This window comes from Lepidothrix coronata, unplaced genomic scaffold (assembly GCF_001604755.1).
Source record: "Lepidothrix coronata isolate B3197 unplaced genomic scaffold, Lepidothrix_coronata-1.0 Scaffold14, whole genome shotgun sequence".
Lineage (NCBI taxonomy): Eukaryota > Metazoa > Chordata > Aves > Passeriformes > Pipridae > Lepidothrix > Lepidothrix coronata.
The window spans coordinates 3633881-3649410 of NW_016690194.1; positions in this window are offsets into that span (position 1 = coordinate 3633881).

Sequence of the window (15530 nt, forward strand, 5' to 3'; positions counted from 1 at the left end):
TGACCCTTGAGGTTTTACCCAATGAGTGCTTCTGCAAAATATAAACATATCACAAGCAGACCGGAAAAGAAGGTAGTTGTAGTCGTTGTTGGAGAAGTAGCCATGTTGTAGAGCCATGAGGAGAGAGGGCAGGAGCCCCTCTGGGGGGCCATGGCCCCCCAGGCCCCAGCTGGGGTCATAGAAACTCGGAAACAGTGTTAAACTGGACTGAGGCCTGTGACTGAGAAGCTGGATGTTTTTTTCTCCACCGTGAGCAGCAGAAGTGGCGGCAAAACCAACACGGGCCGGAGAAAGTGGTAGAGAACCAAGAGATAAGGAGCAGTAGAAACAAGCATGCAACTGAGCAGGAAGACACAGAGTTGTCTGAGAGAGCTGAGAGAGAGTCAGCAGCAAAGAGAGAACTAGGCTCTACAGAGAGAGAGAGAGTTTGGGTAAGAACTGAAACTCCCCAAACCCATCTGAGACCTCTGAGAGAGAGGAGGATGATGGACTCTTACTTGAAAGAGTCTTGGAGTGCTACAGCACTGCAGAGAGGAGCTGAAAAGCTCAGAGAAGGAATGCGGAGGGGGTGACCTTGCCTCCCCCACCCCCGCTTGAGACAGAGCACAGAGCTCTGCAAAGGGAATTTGAATCCCCTGAAGATACGGACCGTCACGAAGACCCCTGAGCTTTGTTGATATGACTGTGGTGAGGCGACCGTGTCCGGGTGAACTCAGCCCATGGAAGATAAGACCCTCACTTGAAGACGAGTGGCCGAGAGGGCTTGGATACCCCCTCGTGTACTGGCAGAGATCCAGCTACAGCTGCTGCATGGGAAGAAGAGATGCCTGCTGCTCTGAGAATGGAAAGAAACTTTTCCTTCTTCCCTCCTGGACTTTTATTTGGAGGGGAGAAGAGATTTGATCCATTGTAAATACTTTTATGTCATGGTAGAGATAGCTAAGATTGTATATAATGTATTGTAGTATTTATTTTGTACAGTCATTGTAATATATAATCCCTTCCCCCCATTTTGAGTCTTGTGTGGTGTCTGGAAAACCCATCTTACACTGGGTTGAGATGTGGGAGGGGGCTTGGACTAGGGAATTGGATTTTAGAGCTCTCAAACCATGACAACATTATGCATATTTTGTTTTATTTTTCCCTCTGTGACTGCTCCTGGTTACCAACAGAGATGGGATCCTAGGCTAGCTGGAGCTCTGATCTAAAAAGTGGCAGTTCTTATCTGGAAACTCTGACCCTGTAGCTTCTTATGTCTACCTTCTCTGTTTTAGATTTACATTGCTGCAGAAAGAGTAATCTGGGTGTGTAAATGCATGCACAAAAAATGTGGAAAAAGGACAGGAAAAAGATTTCTTTTTCTATGTGATTAGGAAAGAGGACAACAGGGATTTACTGCAAATTCAAATCCTAATGTATCCTTATTCTTTAGAATTTTTTAGACTCAACCGTTGACTTGAAACAGTTTTGTTGTAATTGTTGTGCAAGACTGAATGGACAGGGATTTTAATTTCTCCCTAAAAAGAAAGCACCTTTAAATACACTGATTATTACATTGCTTTGAATTACGAGCACTTCCCAAATTTTGTGTGAAGAGTCTAGGGAATTACATACTAAAGAATGCAGAAACCATTTCATGCCAAAAGAGAATTTTGAAGAGGAAAACACAAGGTGAAAACCAATTGTTAATACAATATAGATCTTTTCCATTCAAGACCTAACTCATACAATCAAATGATTATTTAGGTTAGAAAAGACCTTTAAGAACATTGTCACTAACTGCTCTTTCAGCTTACTCTATGAATAGGATTAGAAGGACTTACAGAGTACAGAAAAGTAGAAGGGGAATAATTTAAGCATGACAGAAAGATATCTTAAATGTCTTTTCAAAACACAGGAAGAGAGGTAACTGACTTCTTTTTTTCCCTAATGCTTACATTCCAGATGAATTTATATGGCAATTACTGAAGAAATTTGAATAGAATGTTTGAAGTCTGACCCATAGCAAATATTTATGGAGAATGTATAATCCTCTAAAATAAAAGTTTATGATATGCAGTTCTGTGGTTCTTGCTTCTAACTGAACTATGATTCTAGAGAATAGTTGGAGAACCATAAAGCTTTTTCTTTGCACCCTCTGCCCCCCCCCAGCTTGACTACAAATAGGAGACATAATTTAGTTATAAGGAACTCTGGGAACTATGTAATTGCACTACAATGAAATTTTCACAAGGAAATCCTCTCCTGGTACTCTGGCTGAAGCCTACCTAGCAACTCTTCCTCTTAATTTCTATGTTTAATTGAACAGATGAAAAAAGGTTCATGTGGGTGAGATAAAGGTTCGAACACAGCAATAAGCACATATCCATGCCCTGTACATAAGACAGATATCCATGCCCTGTACATGCTACTTCTTGCTATAATGTGAAACATCCAGAAACTGAGGTCCTCTGATCGACAAAATATCACTCACTGTGTTACAAGTCATGTAAAGGAAAACTCATAGTTTAGTGGTGTGCTGTTGCACAGGTTTCAAGTGATTGCTGATGCTAGAGCAAAATGTAAAGTCACAGTTGTGATACTAAAGGGGAAAAAAAAAATCACTGGAGCAGGAAAGTAAATTTCTGAAACAGTGCAAAGGAGCAATCATTAAAGCAGTAAGACAAACAGCCTTCCAAGTCACCAAAGCTGTTTAAAGAGTGATTGCAGAAAATTTAAGGGTAAAGAAGATTGGAAAGATAGAAACCTTCAGTGAGAGCTCATGATCAAGAATTAGGCAGCTGTAAGAAGTAGAAATGGACCAAATTTTATGGAGAACATGTGATTCCATTAAATCATGACATCAAACCACAACTGAAATAGTTATAAAAGTAGAAACTATAATTACTGATGCTGCTGTGGATGTCTTGTTATATTTTATTTTATAATTAGAATGCCCTAATAAAATTGCTTTTTATATCCTTATCTGTTTTTTTACCTGTTGTTTAGTGCAAATAAATTGAGCAACATGAAACGTGTGAAGAAGCATTTGGCCCAGAAATAGTTACACTGAAGTTTCAGGTTGATTGGTTTCCCCCATTCTGGAAATCATTATTTGAAGTAAAGAACTTCACTTGTTTTCCTGTAGCTTGGTTTCCAAACTTATTTAATTGAACGAAGTTCTTGACACATACGGAATTTAAGTCAGTGTAAAAAACTCAAACAAAACCTTTTTAGGTAATGTCCTCCAGGTCTTCTTGTTTAGAATGGACTATTTTGTGTCATCTATTGAAAATCTTAATGCGTTTGATCCCTTGTCTGCAAACACATTTAGTCACTTTGCTACCACAAGATGACCTAGCTGCCCCGACACCTCCTACATGTGAGGTGTGCAGCTGCTGTTTCTGTTAATCTTCACAATGTCAATTTTTAAGTGTTCCACAATCAGTCGTTAGACAATATTTCACACATACAAAATTAGCATGATTAGTAAGTCTCATGATGAAGAAAGCAAGTTGATATGTGCGTGGTATGATATGCCATAGCTTCTCCAAGTTGCTCTATTTCCAATGGGCTGGTTATTTGTTTCTACCAAGAAAATACCCATATGTCTTCCAGAAACCTTTGAAAAGAAGGATTCTTCTTTTTAAACTCAAAATTTTGTTTTTATAGTCATTATTAATACTTATGTTCCAAAAGAATTCCATGTATTTAAAAATGGGATTGTTTAGGAAGGTTTTTGATTTTGTCATTTGGAAAGTGCTTGTGAGCTAATTGCTTTTTTACAAGTATGCTGACTATTTAAAGCTAGTATAAGACAAAAAATGGATAGTTAATAAGTGTGGTAGATATATTTCATGTTCAGATGCAGAATTTTCTCACTACCATATTAATTAACTCGCTAGCTTGGTAAGTACGTAACTTACTAAAGGCAACATGCTTATAAACTATCATCAAAGGCAACACACACTTTATGTCACATAAAAAAAATTGTGCCGAATCACAGGAATGAGTGAAAAATTTCAAATTTTATAGGAATTCTCAAGTGTGGAAAAATCTGTCTTCTGTGCATCCAGTCATCAAGATGTTGTAGTTAAAGGCTGTAATACCGTGCAAGTGACCACAATTTATGGGCACATTTAGTGTTTCACGTGAGTTTAGACATCACAAATGACACCTTGTTTCCTAATGATATTCAAGGGATGATTTCAACAGGTTTACATAAAAAAGCTTCCAAAATGCTTAAAATCACTTATATCACTTATATAATTTGGATTATATTGGCCAAAATATTTCATTAATCTAAGAAATCTTTCTTTATATTTTAGTTTTGTTTGGTAGCATTCCAGAAAACATGGTAGATCCTAATAAATTTACCTGGCTTTTTTTTTTTTTTTTTTTTTGCCTAGGATGATTAAATATATTTTTTATTAGAAAGACACTAAGTTTCAAGTCTGGATCCTAATCTCATTGAATAAGAATAATGCAAGCCACTCACCTATTTGTTGTTTTCTTCCTTTTACTCTTTGGTAAAATGAATCAAAAAGCCTTAGATTCTTTTCATTTATTCCAGGAGTTTTTGTAAATGGCCATTTTTTTCTTCCTTTACTTAATTGAGGTCATACCAAGTAAAATTCTTCCATCTCTTCTTCTGTCATTTATTAAGTTCTCCTTTTAATAGTCCATGTGTATGTACAAGTGTGACTTCAGGGGCACAATCCTGAAATCTTAATATACAACTTTTTTATAAACAATACAAAGAAGTTGACAGGTCTCAAAGGGGCTTGTGTGAAAAGATAATTAAGTGCTTTAGAGAGTGTCAAGAGTCAATAGCTCAGCACTGTCAGCATTCTTGAGTATTACAGGCTATAATTAGATGGCATGGAGGTGTAAGAGATGTTTGGCAGTTTATTTCAGCATGATCTTGAGAGAAAAAGTAAAGAGCTGCCTCAAAATGTGACACTATGAGTGAGGAGAGCAGAAAGATTAAAACCTCACACAGGTTTTTTAGTGACTTAGACAAATTGCTACTTTGTGGAATGCCACTGTTTTCAAAATTTCCATCCATCTATCCAGTCAGTTTTATATTATGCCACAAATTTCAATTATGAGGTCACTGGTATTTTGCTTTTCTAAAATTCCAATTTGTGACTTACTAAACTACCTCATGGGTAAAATTTTCAAAACCACCTATTTAACTGTTGGTATTCAAATTATTCTGTAAGATAACCTGTTTACCTGATTACTGAATTGTGTACTTTTGTAAATATAATAATTTACTCCCTCTGTTACTTATCCACTACTAGCCTTACTCCTGTTGTATTAAAACAACACCATCCTTCTCAAAATCCCAAGGATTTTAATACTTTTTCAAGATAAAATCTCTTATACGTATTCCTTTTGAAATGTTAGAAGCTCAGGTTTTAAACTGAAAAATAATTTCCACCATAACTTATATTTTTGACTGCAAGCAGGTTTCTGCATTGACTAAGGTAATTAAAGGTTAGCTTTGTAAGAGTTCATGTGATTACAGTTATGGTTATTAAACTGATATATCAGTCGTCCACTTTTCCATTAACATTCTGCTTGTTTTTTTCCCCTTTTTCTTCTTCTAGACATTTCACAGAAAAGATTGTCAAACATTGGAACAGGCTGCCCAGGGAAGTGCTGGAGTCACTATCCCTGGACATGTTCAAAAAACGTGGATATGGCACTTCACATAGGTTAGTGGTAAACATGGTGGTGCTAAGTCAATAGTTAGACTGGTTGAGCTTAGCAGTCTTTTACAACTCTAATGATTTTTTGATTTGTAAACTATTTTAAATGGCTCACTGGAGTCCTTTCTGAGCGTCTTTTGGTCATATACCTCCCCTAGCTCCAGAATTACATTGTTTATAAATAATCAAGAAAAGATGAAAGCTCTGTTAAGAAAAAAATAAAATAAAAAAAAGGTTTAGCTGCTAAGCCACAGGAAATTTCTGAAACTAGTGAGAGTGAAACAATCACATTTTTCCATTCCTAAAAGACTAAATCCTGAAAATTATCCTCTGATAGGAGATTTTTTGTGCAAATTATTTTTTAATGCAAACATAAATTACATGTCCCTTTGTTGAATTGTTTCAGCATTTCAGTAAAGTAGGAAGGAAAAGAACAGCTAGGTATACTTCAGTGAGACTTGTAAAAGATTTGAGACTTGTAAAAGATTTGAGAGAGGTCTTAGCAGTGGGCTGTTACAGAAGCTAAATAGCGACAATGTGAAAGAAGATATGATGACAATGGTAAATACTAGACAAAAGAAAATGAGCAAACACAGAGATTGACTGTAGGTGTTGATAGCAGACCACATTGGGATTCTCTACTGAGGTGCTATATAATTTTTAAGCACATATACAAACAAAACAGAATGTGATTAATGAAATAGCTCTGTATCAAGTGATAATGATTGCTTAGACGTTTCTAAATGCTGTGAGAAACTCCAGAGCCATCTATGCAAACTCAGCCATTAGGAAGGGACAATCCAAGGAAAAACTTCTATTGCTATCTAGCTTTTGTCTTTAAAAACTTTCAAATCCCATAAACGGATAGTATGTTATCACTGCAAAGAAAATAGCAGTAGGGCCCTCAACTAAAATTTTCAATTTTCTAGCAATATGCGTCTACCTATCTTGAAAAGTATATTGCAGAAGTTGAAAATGTTCAGTGAAAGATGAAGGAAATTATTATGAAGAGAAGTATGTTAAGGGAGTTGAAAAACACTTTAGAGAGACTCAAAAAGGTTTTTTTTTAATCTTAGAAAGGAAATGAAGAAGAAACATGATAAAAATTGAAAACATAGTAAATGTTAGGGAAGAAATAGCAAAGGACATTCTGTTTTCCAGTTGCAAAGCTTGAGAACTAAAGAACATCCAAGAGAACAAAAAATGCCAGTTAAAAATATCAAGGCATATTTGTGAATGCAGTGGCCCACACAACATCCTTCTGACCAATAATTTTGTATCATTCTAAGAAGGGTTTGAAATTTCAAAGAATCATAGAATGGATAAGATTGGAAAGACCTTAAAGATCCTTAAAGATCATCTAGTTCCAGCTCCTACGCTATGGGCAGGGATGCCACCTAGGTTGCTCAACCAGGTTGCTCAGTGACCCATCCAACCTGGCCTTGAAGACTTCCAAGGACTGGAGATCCACAACATATCTGTACAATAAGTCATAGGACAACAGAAATGCTCAGAATTCTAATTATCACTGCAGCCAAATATTTTGGGAGGTATTAAAACTGCATTATGGAGGGTGTAAGAGCATACCTAACTAAAGAGATTAGGATAGATATTGTATTAATATGAATTATTACGTCTGCCAAAAATGAACTATTCTCCTTTTCTAAAACTTACAGAACAAGGTAGTCTTGAAAGTAGAACATATTTCAGCACACTCTATATCCTGTTGAAATCAATGGCATAATCTTTTAGATGCCATATTTTTAATTTTACATCCATACAATTTGTTATAAGTTTGTGTATATGTCAAATACTCACTTAAGAAAATGAATTGTACGTGTCTTACTTTTGTGATTTTGTGTCAGTAGAAACACATAGAACTAAATCTCTGATGCAATGCTTAAATCTCTTTGTAGGACTAAGCTCAAAATTATTTTGAAAGTAGGATTTAGGATCCAAAGTTATCTAGATGCTGGGAAAATTATGTTGATTTAATTCATAAAATAATAATTATAATAATAATGAAATCAGTACAAAGGCATACAAATAATTTGTTTCCAACATTAGACAGCATGGTTTTACTCTAGAATTACACCTGGTAATTCTGAGAATTGCTTGTGGTCAGAAAATAGCTTTATTTTTTTCTTATCAGAAAGTGATAAAATTTTAAGCCAGAATGATTTCTCTAAATAGTTACAGGGTGAGAAATTATTATATCTTAGGGTTTAGAATGTTTAATTAGCTGCAGAAAAAAACCCCAAAAATTAAAACAAAACCCCCCCAAAGCCCTCTCTGACAGTCATAGAGTAGAGCGCAGAATTTTAAGTAGGACCTCTTGACATTTATCACTAACGAGAACAGAGATGACATAATTTCTTTTACCTATGTGAGTACAACACAATGAGCAAGTCTGACTCATCGGGGAGTTTGATCACTTTGTTTTAAATTTCACCATAGTTAGAGCAGATGGGGGAAGGATGAAGAGGAAAATGTTTGAGGAAAATGAAGAGGAAAATATTTGTAAAATAAGCTTCCAGAAGAGAGGGGCTAAAAGGTGTTGAATAGGATTTTACAGTTAAAAAAAAAAAAAGACCCTTTCTAGGGAAATATTTCTTTACATTCAGTTTTTCAAGTTCCAGAAGTTATAGTTCATGGAGGCTGATCATATTTTTTCTTTGAGAGAGATCTTTTCTCATTTGTGAAGAAACTGCTCTCTGCTGCTCATACCATGAACCATACTCATAACATGAACCTGTTATGAAGTTCCTCTAAGTTTTTGGGTTCATCCAGTTCTCTGAACATGATTCCTTTACCAGCTGCAAGCAATATATTTATATGATAAAATTTTACATTTCTGACCAAATCTTGTCAATCTGATTAAACCACAATCCAGTCAGAAGGCATGGAAAGCTACAGCAAAAAAAGGAAAAGAATAAAAATTCCTTCATGTAGTTAATAATTAATTTAATTTCTGTCTCTCCATTAAAGCATGCAATAATCAGAAATTCTGAGCATGCAGTGGTATAAGGTTTTCACCTGTGCTTCACAAGAGTTCTACCTTTATTGTGTAGCTAGGATCTGAAGCCTTATCCAAAGTAGGTGACATCACCAACTGGATGACATAAAGAACATATAAGAGCTTTCTCTAGTTCTTCTCAGTTGCTCAAGTGGAATGTAGTACAAAAATGTAACTGGTTACCTTTTCTTAGGACATTTATATGCAAAAATATCAGTCATCTAAACCTGAGGTATCAGGAAAAGAAAATAATGTCAGCTGGGTTGTATCCTGATAAAATGCTATTTATCCTGCTAATTTTGCATAATAAACAATATTACTGATAAATATGAAACAATGTAGTTCCATTTGCTCTCCTCTTACATTCCACCAAGATACTGTGAATCTTGAAAAGAAGTAGTGGTCATTTATATATGTTTACTTTGGAGCAAAATTTTTTAGTGAATTGGAGTATGCTATCTGTTTAGCATTGGGGTATGCTATCTGTTTAGCAAGATAATCTAAAAAAACAAAAAAAGGAAAAAGAAAAAGACACCAAGTCAGGTTATAAGTGTCCATTCTTTTATTGCAGGCTTAGGTATGGAACAAAAATTCTTTTGAATGTTTATGGAATTTATACTATGCTCCAATAATAAAATCAATCAATCAATCAATCAAACAAAAAAACAAACTCCCTAAACCTAAAGATAATACTTTGGCTTTGACCCTAGTGTCTATATTTTTTCTGCCTTTACTGAATATGTAACTAATTAGGACACAGTTCTCTCAGACTACATTTGGCAAATTCTGAAGGGATTTTAGGTTATATCATAAATATTCTATCTGTGATGTCTTCAATCTTCTATCCCAGTTTTTTTAAAATTAAGAGATATTCAATGAATATTTTATATCTTAACAAGTAGTTGTTCTACAGTAAAATGAGTGGTTTCAAAAGATGCAATTCTTGTGAGTGCATAAGGATTTTCACTGTACTAGATTAGATGCATGTTCACATGTTCCAGGAAACCTGCCCCCCTTTTACAGTCTTGACATGGGGGCAGGATGAAGATTGCTGATGAAGATTGTTATCTGTCAAAAGGGGTATGATTACGTGACTCACCTTGTTTTCCATAATATATAATTTAAAAGCATACTGTCATGGTATTTTTCATAATTAAAAAAGCCCTTTCTATTGTTTATAATTATCCCTTTAGTGCTTGACATTGAAATCTGTTTCCTTACTGATCTATTTTCCCCTTTCTTTGGAAGTACTTGTGGTTGAGTTATTGAAGAGTTATATATGAATGTAAGATGACTTAATTCTTAAACTTTTTACTAAGAGTGGGGCAAAAATTTCTTTGTATTGCACCTAGATGATTTTCTTGACAATCCCCTGGCTGCCCCAGATCCTTGTTATGTCTGTGGACAACCGAATGTGGCAATGTTGTGCTGCCTTGTGCAGTGCCTCAATGGTCCATGCTATGCAGAAAAACATAAATGTGATGGGAAATACCTTCTGTTAAAAACCTCACCCAGAGTCAGGGCATTTCTTCCTTTAGAAAAACTCATGTGAGGATACATACTCCTTAATCAATTTCTTCATCTTCTACTACTAAGACTCCTCCACAGACAGTCACTTCGAAACATGCTGTATGCATGCACCTATCATACTATTTGTCTACGTTTTTGAACCTCCCTCAAACTCCAGCAATTCTGATGGAGATGTTTCCTTGTTTGCATTGCATAAAATAGCAGGATAAGTTTTACAATTCAGATGTGAGGCCGAGATATAAGGTCTTTACCTAATAATTTTTTCACTGAGTCACACCAGAGGTTCAGCTAGCCCGTTTTCCCATTCCTCACTTACATGACATCTAGTTGCCACAGATCAAGAAAAGGAACCACAGAAATACAGATTGGTCCTTCTATTCTTACAACCTTTGACTTTCCGGAAATCTGCAATTTGTAGACATCTGAAAATTGAGCTGAAAATTGCATCTACTCTGTGTTTTTTAGTAGACCTCGATAGAACCTTCTAGGTGGCTGGCTTTGGCCAGTTGCAAGGCACCCACACAGCCACTCTGTCACTACTTATCCCTCCTCAACAGGGTGAAGGAAGAGAAGAAAATAACATGAACTGAGATAAAGACAGGCAGATCACTCACCAGTTACTGTCACACATAAAACAGCCTCAACTTGGGAAAAAGTATTTTAATTTATTATCAATTTAAATTGAGCTGCATAATGAGAAACAAAGACAAAATATAAAACATATTTCATACCCTTCTTTCCAGTCTCAACTTCACTCCTTTATTCCTGATTTCTTCGTTCCTGACTCCTTTGACTTACGACTCCACAGCTCAAGCAGTAAAAGGTGGGATGGGGAAAGGAGGGTTGCAGTCAGTTCATAACAGTTCATCTCTAGCACTCCTTCCTCCTCCGTTGTTCCCTGCTTTGCCATGGGGTCCTTAATGGGCTGCAGGAAAATATCTTCTCCACCACTGTCCCTCTCACAGACTGCACCAGAATCTCTGTTCCCATGCCTGCATTACCAACTCTTCTTTTTTTTTCAGTGGTCTTGTTGTTTTCAGGGCTTTCTCATTATTATTTTTTCCTTCACTCCTCTTCTACTAATGTAATTTGTCGTTGTTAAAGTCAGAACGGCCAAAACGACACAGATATCAGATGTAGTCCAGGTGTAAGGTGATCAGGAAGCTGTTTGTTGCTCTCAAGTGTTTCTTTTATACTCTTTGTACACTATCGTGACACAACACAATCGGTCAAAAGTCTCAAGCATAAAACACTGTATATACTTTAATTGGTAACACAGAAGACACTGCACACACCCTTATTGGTGACACTGAAGACACTGTGCATGCTGTGACATGCTATTGGTGACACTATACACGTTTTGATTGGTGACCTTTGGTCTGGGCTGCATTACGTTTGTTCCATCTGGCATTACAGTAAATATTTCCTAAAAGTTGTTTAAATTCCTCGTCACTAATTTCCAGGCTACAGACAGGTTCTCTGTCAACCCCGACAATTCCCTCTCTTTTTTTATTTTATGCCGTAAAGATGGCTTTGACAGACTGTTGCAGGGCCCTTTGCAACAGGCTGATCAAGCAAGGCACCGGCATTGGCAACCCCTGATCCAAAGCTAAAAAGAAACACAGCAACAACATCCCACCAAGAAAGAATCCAGAGAGCTCGTCCACCATTCAAAACAAGGATTCACTACAGTCCGAGAGATCCATGTAATACATTCTCCCAAAGTCTTAACACTCCAACACAAAAGCATTTTAAAGTTCGCACACACATATATTGTAACACATATATATCTACACAGTCTCTCTCTCTCACACAATCCCTCTTCAGTCATTCATTGGTGGCCACCTCAGTCACTCTTCACTCATGCATAGCTGGAATTTCCATTATACTTTTACATTTCAATTACACAGTTTACATTTTAAGTAGTTATTGGCTGTGTACTTCTCAGTTTGTCATCGTTGGCAGTCACGTCCAACAACTGTACCTGGCTTGAAAAGGAATACATAAAAGGAATATAAGGCCCAACAAATTAAATGAGATCTATTCTGATTTAGCATCTGCTTATGCGCCTGCATAGTCTCTTTCCCCCCCTTTTATATTTTAAAATATTCATTTGATGTGTAAAATGTTTTCTTGACAATAATTTGTTCTATGAGCGAGTTAGGAATTTCTGCATATTTGTATCTTGTAGTAATTTGATTTTTCTATGCAGCACAATAAAAACAATGTCATTTGAGTTAAAAGAATATAAGAAAGTAATGCCCGTACACCTTCAATTTCCAACCAAAATGCACCCAATTTGTTTCACAACCCAAGTTTCACTGTTATAACCATTATTTGTTATTGATGCTATTTATTTTGGGTACTAACTTCCAGTTAAGTCAAAGTTAAGAAGACAGTATTACATACAGAGCATTCGAAAGGAGATGATCAAGGAACATCAAGAGAAATTACACATCATGCGTTATATACATTACTTGATCTTATTTTTAGTTCCACTTGTCCCGTGGGCTTATTTGCATAAGTGTTCAAGTCAGTTCACTGTGGAGACAATGTAGTCTCGATACTCAGGCCACACAGCTGACTAGTTATGCAAAAAAACCCCTTGTTATTTGGCTGAATAGACTTCCTCAATGAGTTTGCTGCAGGGAAACACAAATGTGATGTCAGGAAGGGGAAAAGAAAAGAAAGAAGGTTTAGTTTGCAGTCACCGGACTACAGTAACCTGGATTAGGATTAAATTTTTTGAATTACTCTCTATTATTCTTTTAGTAAGCAGACATATAGAAGGGCAAAAAGGAAAAAAAATCAACAATTTAAACCTTTGAATTTAACTGCAACGAGTTAAAGAACTGTTTGAATAATAAAAATCTCAAGAGTTCTTAAACATCAGTAATTTAAGTATAAACGTAAGGTTTTGTCCCTTTACACAGACAACGAACAGTACTGCACTACTAGTCTTACAGCTGGTCCCTGTAAGTTAAAACAAAAGGTAAATAAGTTAAAGCTTCTGTCTGTAGCTGAATATTATTGTATCACGTTCTTCACTATAAAACAAAGCTAAAAAGACACAGTTATTTTAGTGAAAATTTCTGAAATTGCAATGCTCAAGTCATACGTATTCTATCTTTTATGTAAAGTCAGTACTTAAAAGTCTTATTTTTCCTGAGATGGGTGGGACATGTTTGTAGCTTACTGAAATTTAATCTTTAAGGCACTAACATCTATTTTTCCATTAGAAGAATTATCCTTACTTTCACTTTTGACATTAATTAAAAAAGGTATTAGAAATTTCGTATGGAATGAAGTGCTCTATAAAGCAATCTCTATTCATGTGTAAAATTCAGGGTTATGTTAGTCTATTAGCACATCATCTAATTCTATATTTTTGTTCATCTTTTAGCAACATGGTGTAAGAGCTGTAAATTAATATAAATGGTATTTCACTTCTCGAATTTAGTTACTCATAATTCGCATCTTGATTGAACTGAAGGAATATTGTATCAAATATGGATTAAATTAGCCTGTACAATACGTTATCATGGGATCATCTACTCAACAGTGTTAATACTGAAAAAGAATTTCAGAACGTTTACATTAGGTATACTAAGAGAAGCTTCACAGCAGTAGTCACTAAAGGAAAATATAACAGTTATTAGAATTTATGCAGTACATTGCAAATAATTCTGTTAAAGAGGTTCATGCCCCCTCACACTGTGTATAATGTAACTTTTAAGAGATTTATGCTGGATGTCTGCACTCCAACCTGCAAGAATTGTTTTAGCTTTAGAAAAACCAGCAAATTACAACATTACTTGCCCTTACAGTTTTTCAAAACTTCCTTAATTGTGGAGAAGTTAAACCAATGTCTGAGTTACATTAGTAATGTGTGATTGGCAGCAACAAATGATTTCTGTCTATAGTCGGTACCTAGAAAAATGAATAGATAAATCACTATTACAGTCTGCTAATACAGCTCGAAATTCAGTGCCTTCTGTGAGAAGTCAGTCTAAGTTGTCTCTGATGTCTGGGACGTAATTAACTCTCATCTCTTGTTCATCTGCTTCTTTTAGTTGTTCTTCACCTTTAATAAAAAACTCACAAATTTGTTATTAATAATTCAGTCAGTTTTAAGTGGGTATCGTGGGTAATTTTGCAGTTTTTCTTTGAAGCTGAAGGTTTAGTGATGATTCTGTGTGGTGTAATTCTCTCTGTTGGAGATAGGTTCCATGGCTTGGTTCTTTGAATTTTTCCTGGAGTATTCTTCAATCCTGCTTCTCAAATAACATTGGTTAGAACAATCACATTTAGTTTTAGCTCATCTTTTTAGGTCTCTAACTTCTGTATTTCCTTTTGCTTTGCTTTTATCATTTTGAGCAGCATTTTATCATGTTGTACTGCAGAACAATTCTCTCCTATTGTAAAGTAAAACACACTGAATTTCAGGAAGGTCACTGTAACTTCAATAAAAGCAAATAGCAGCTTTCATTATGAAGAAACAATTGGCTGTTCAAAATACCAGCATATGGAAATCTTTAAGAGGATGGGATTACTGATTTTGATAAGGTTCTTAGTTGCATAATTGTATTAAATATAGTTTTGCATCTTTTACTTTTCTATTATCGAGCCACACATAGCTTGGGAATTGAACAGGATTCACAAATTCATAGGGCAGATTCCTGCCTCTCTGAATGTAAAAAATGAAACTGAAGAACAGTCACGTCCTTTTAAAACTTAAGCAGTCTCACCTAGCCTCTGAAACGATATGATCAGCTAGGATTTATAAGCAGCTAATTCTGAATTTTTGCTGATATTTATATATTTTTCTGGGATATGCGTGAAAACTTTAAACATCTTATTTAAACAAAATAGGTGTAACAGTTTAACTTACATTGATGTATTTAAGAAGTTAACACTCATAAAGTAGCTTTCAACTTTAGCAACTTACACAAAGCCACAGTAAAACTCACTCAGGTTGCTTTAAACTAGGGTTTTGCTCATAAGAGTATACCAGGGGATCCAGGATGCACACCTGGCAAAGCAGCAACCGTTCTGGTTTAAGCTTGTCACCTGATAACAGGGACACACCTCTGCTGCTTAGCATAGAGACTAGGACAGATGCAGTTTAAACTTGAAATGCTGTCTGTTGTTAGGCAATTTCCTGTATTATATCTTTAGATTTTATCTCTCTTTCCACAAAGGTGGAAACTTCCAGCTAGAAACAGTTTATTTATTTTTCCTTTTTTCTCTGGCAAAAACTGCCCCTGTCAAATAAGATATTTTTGAGC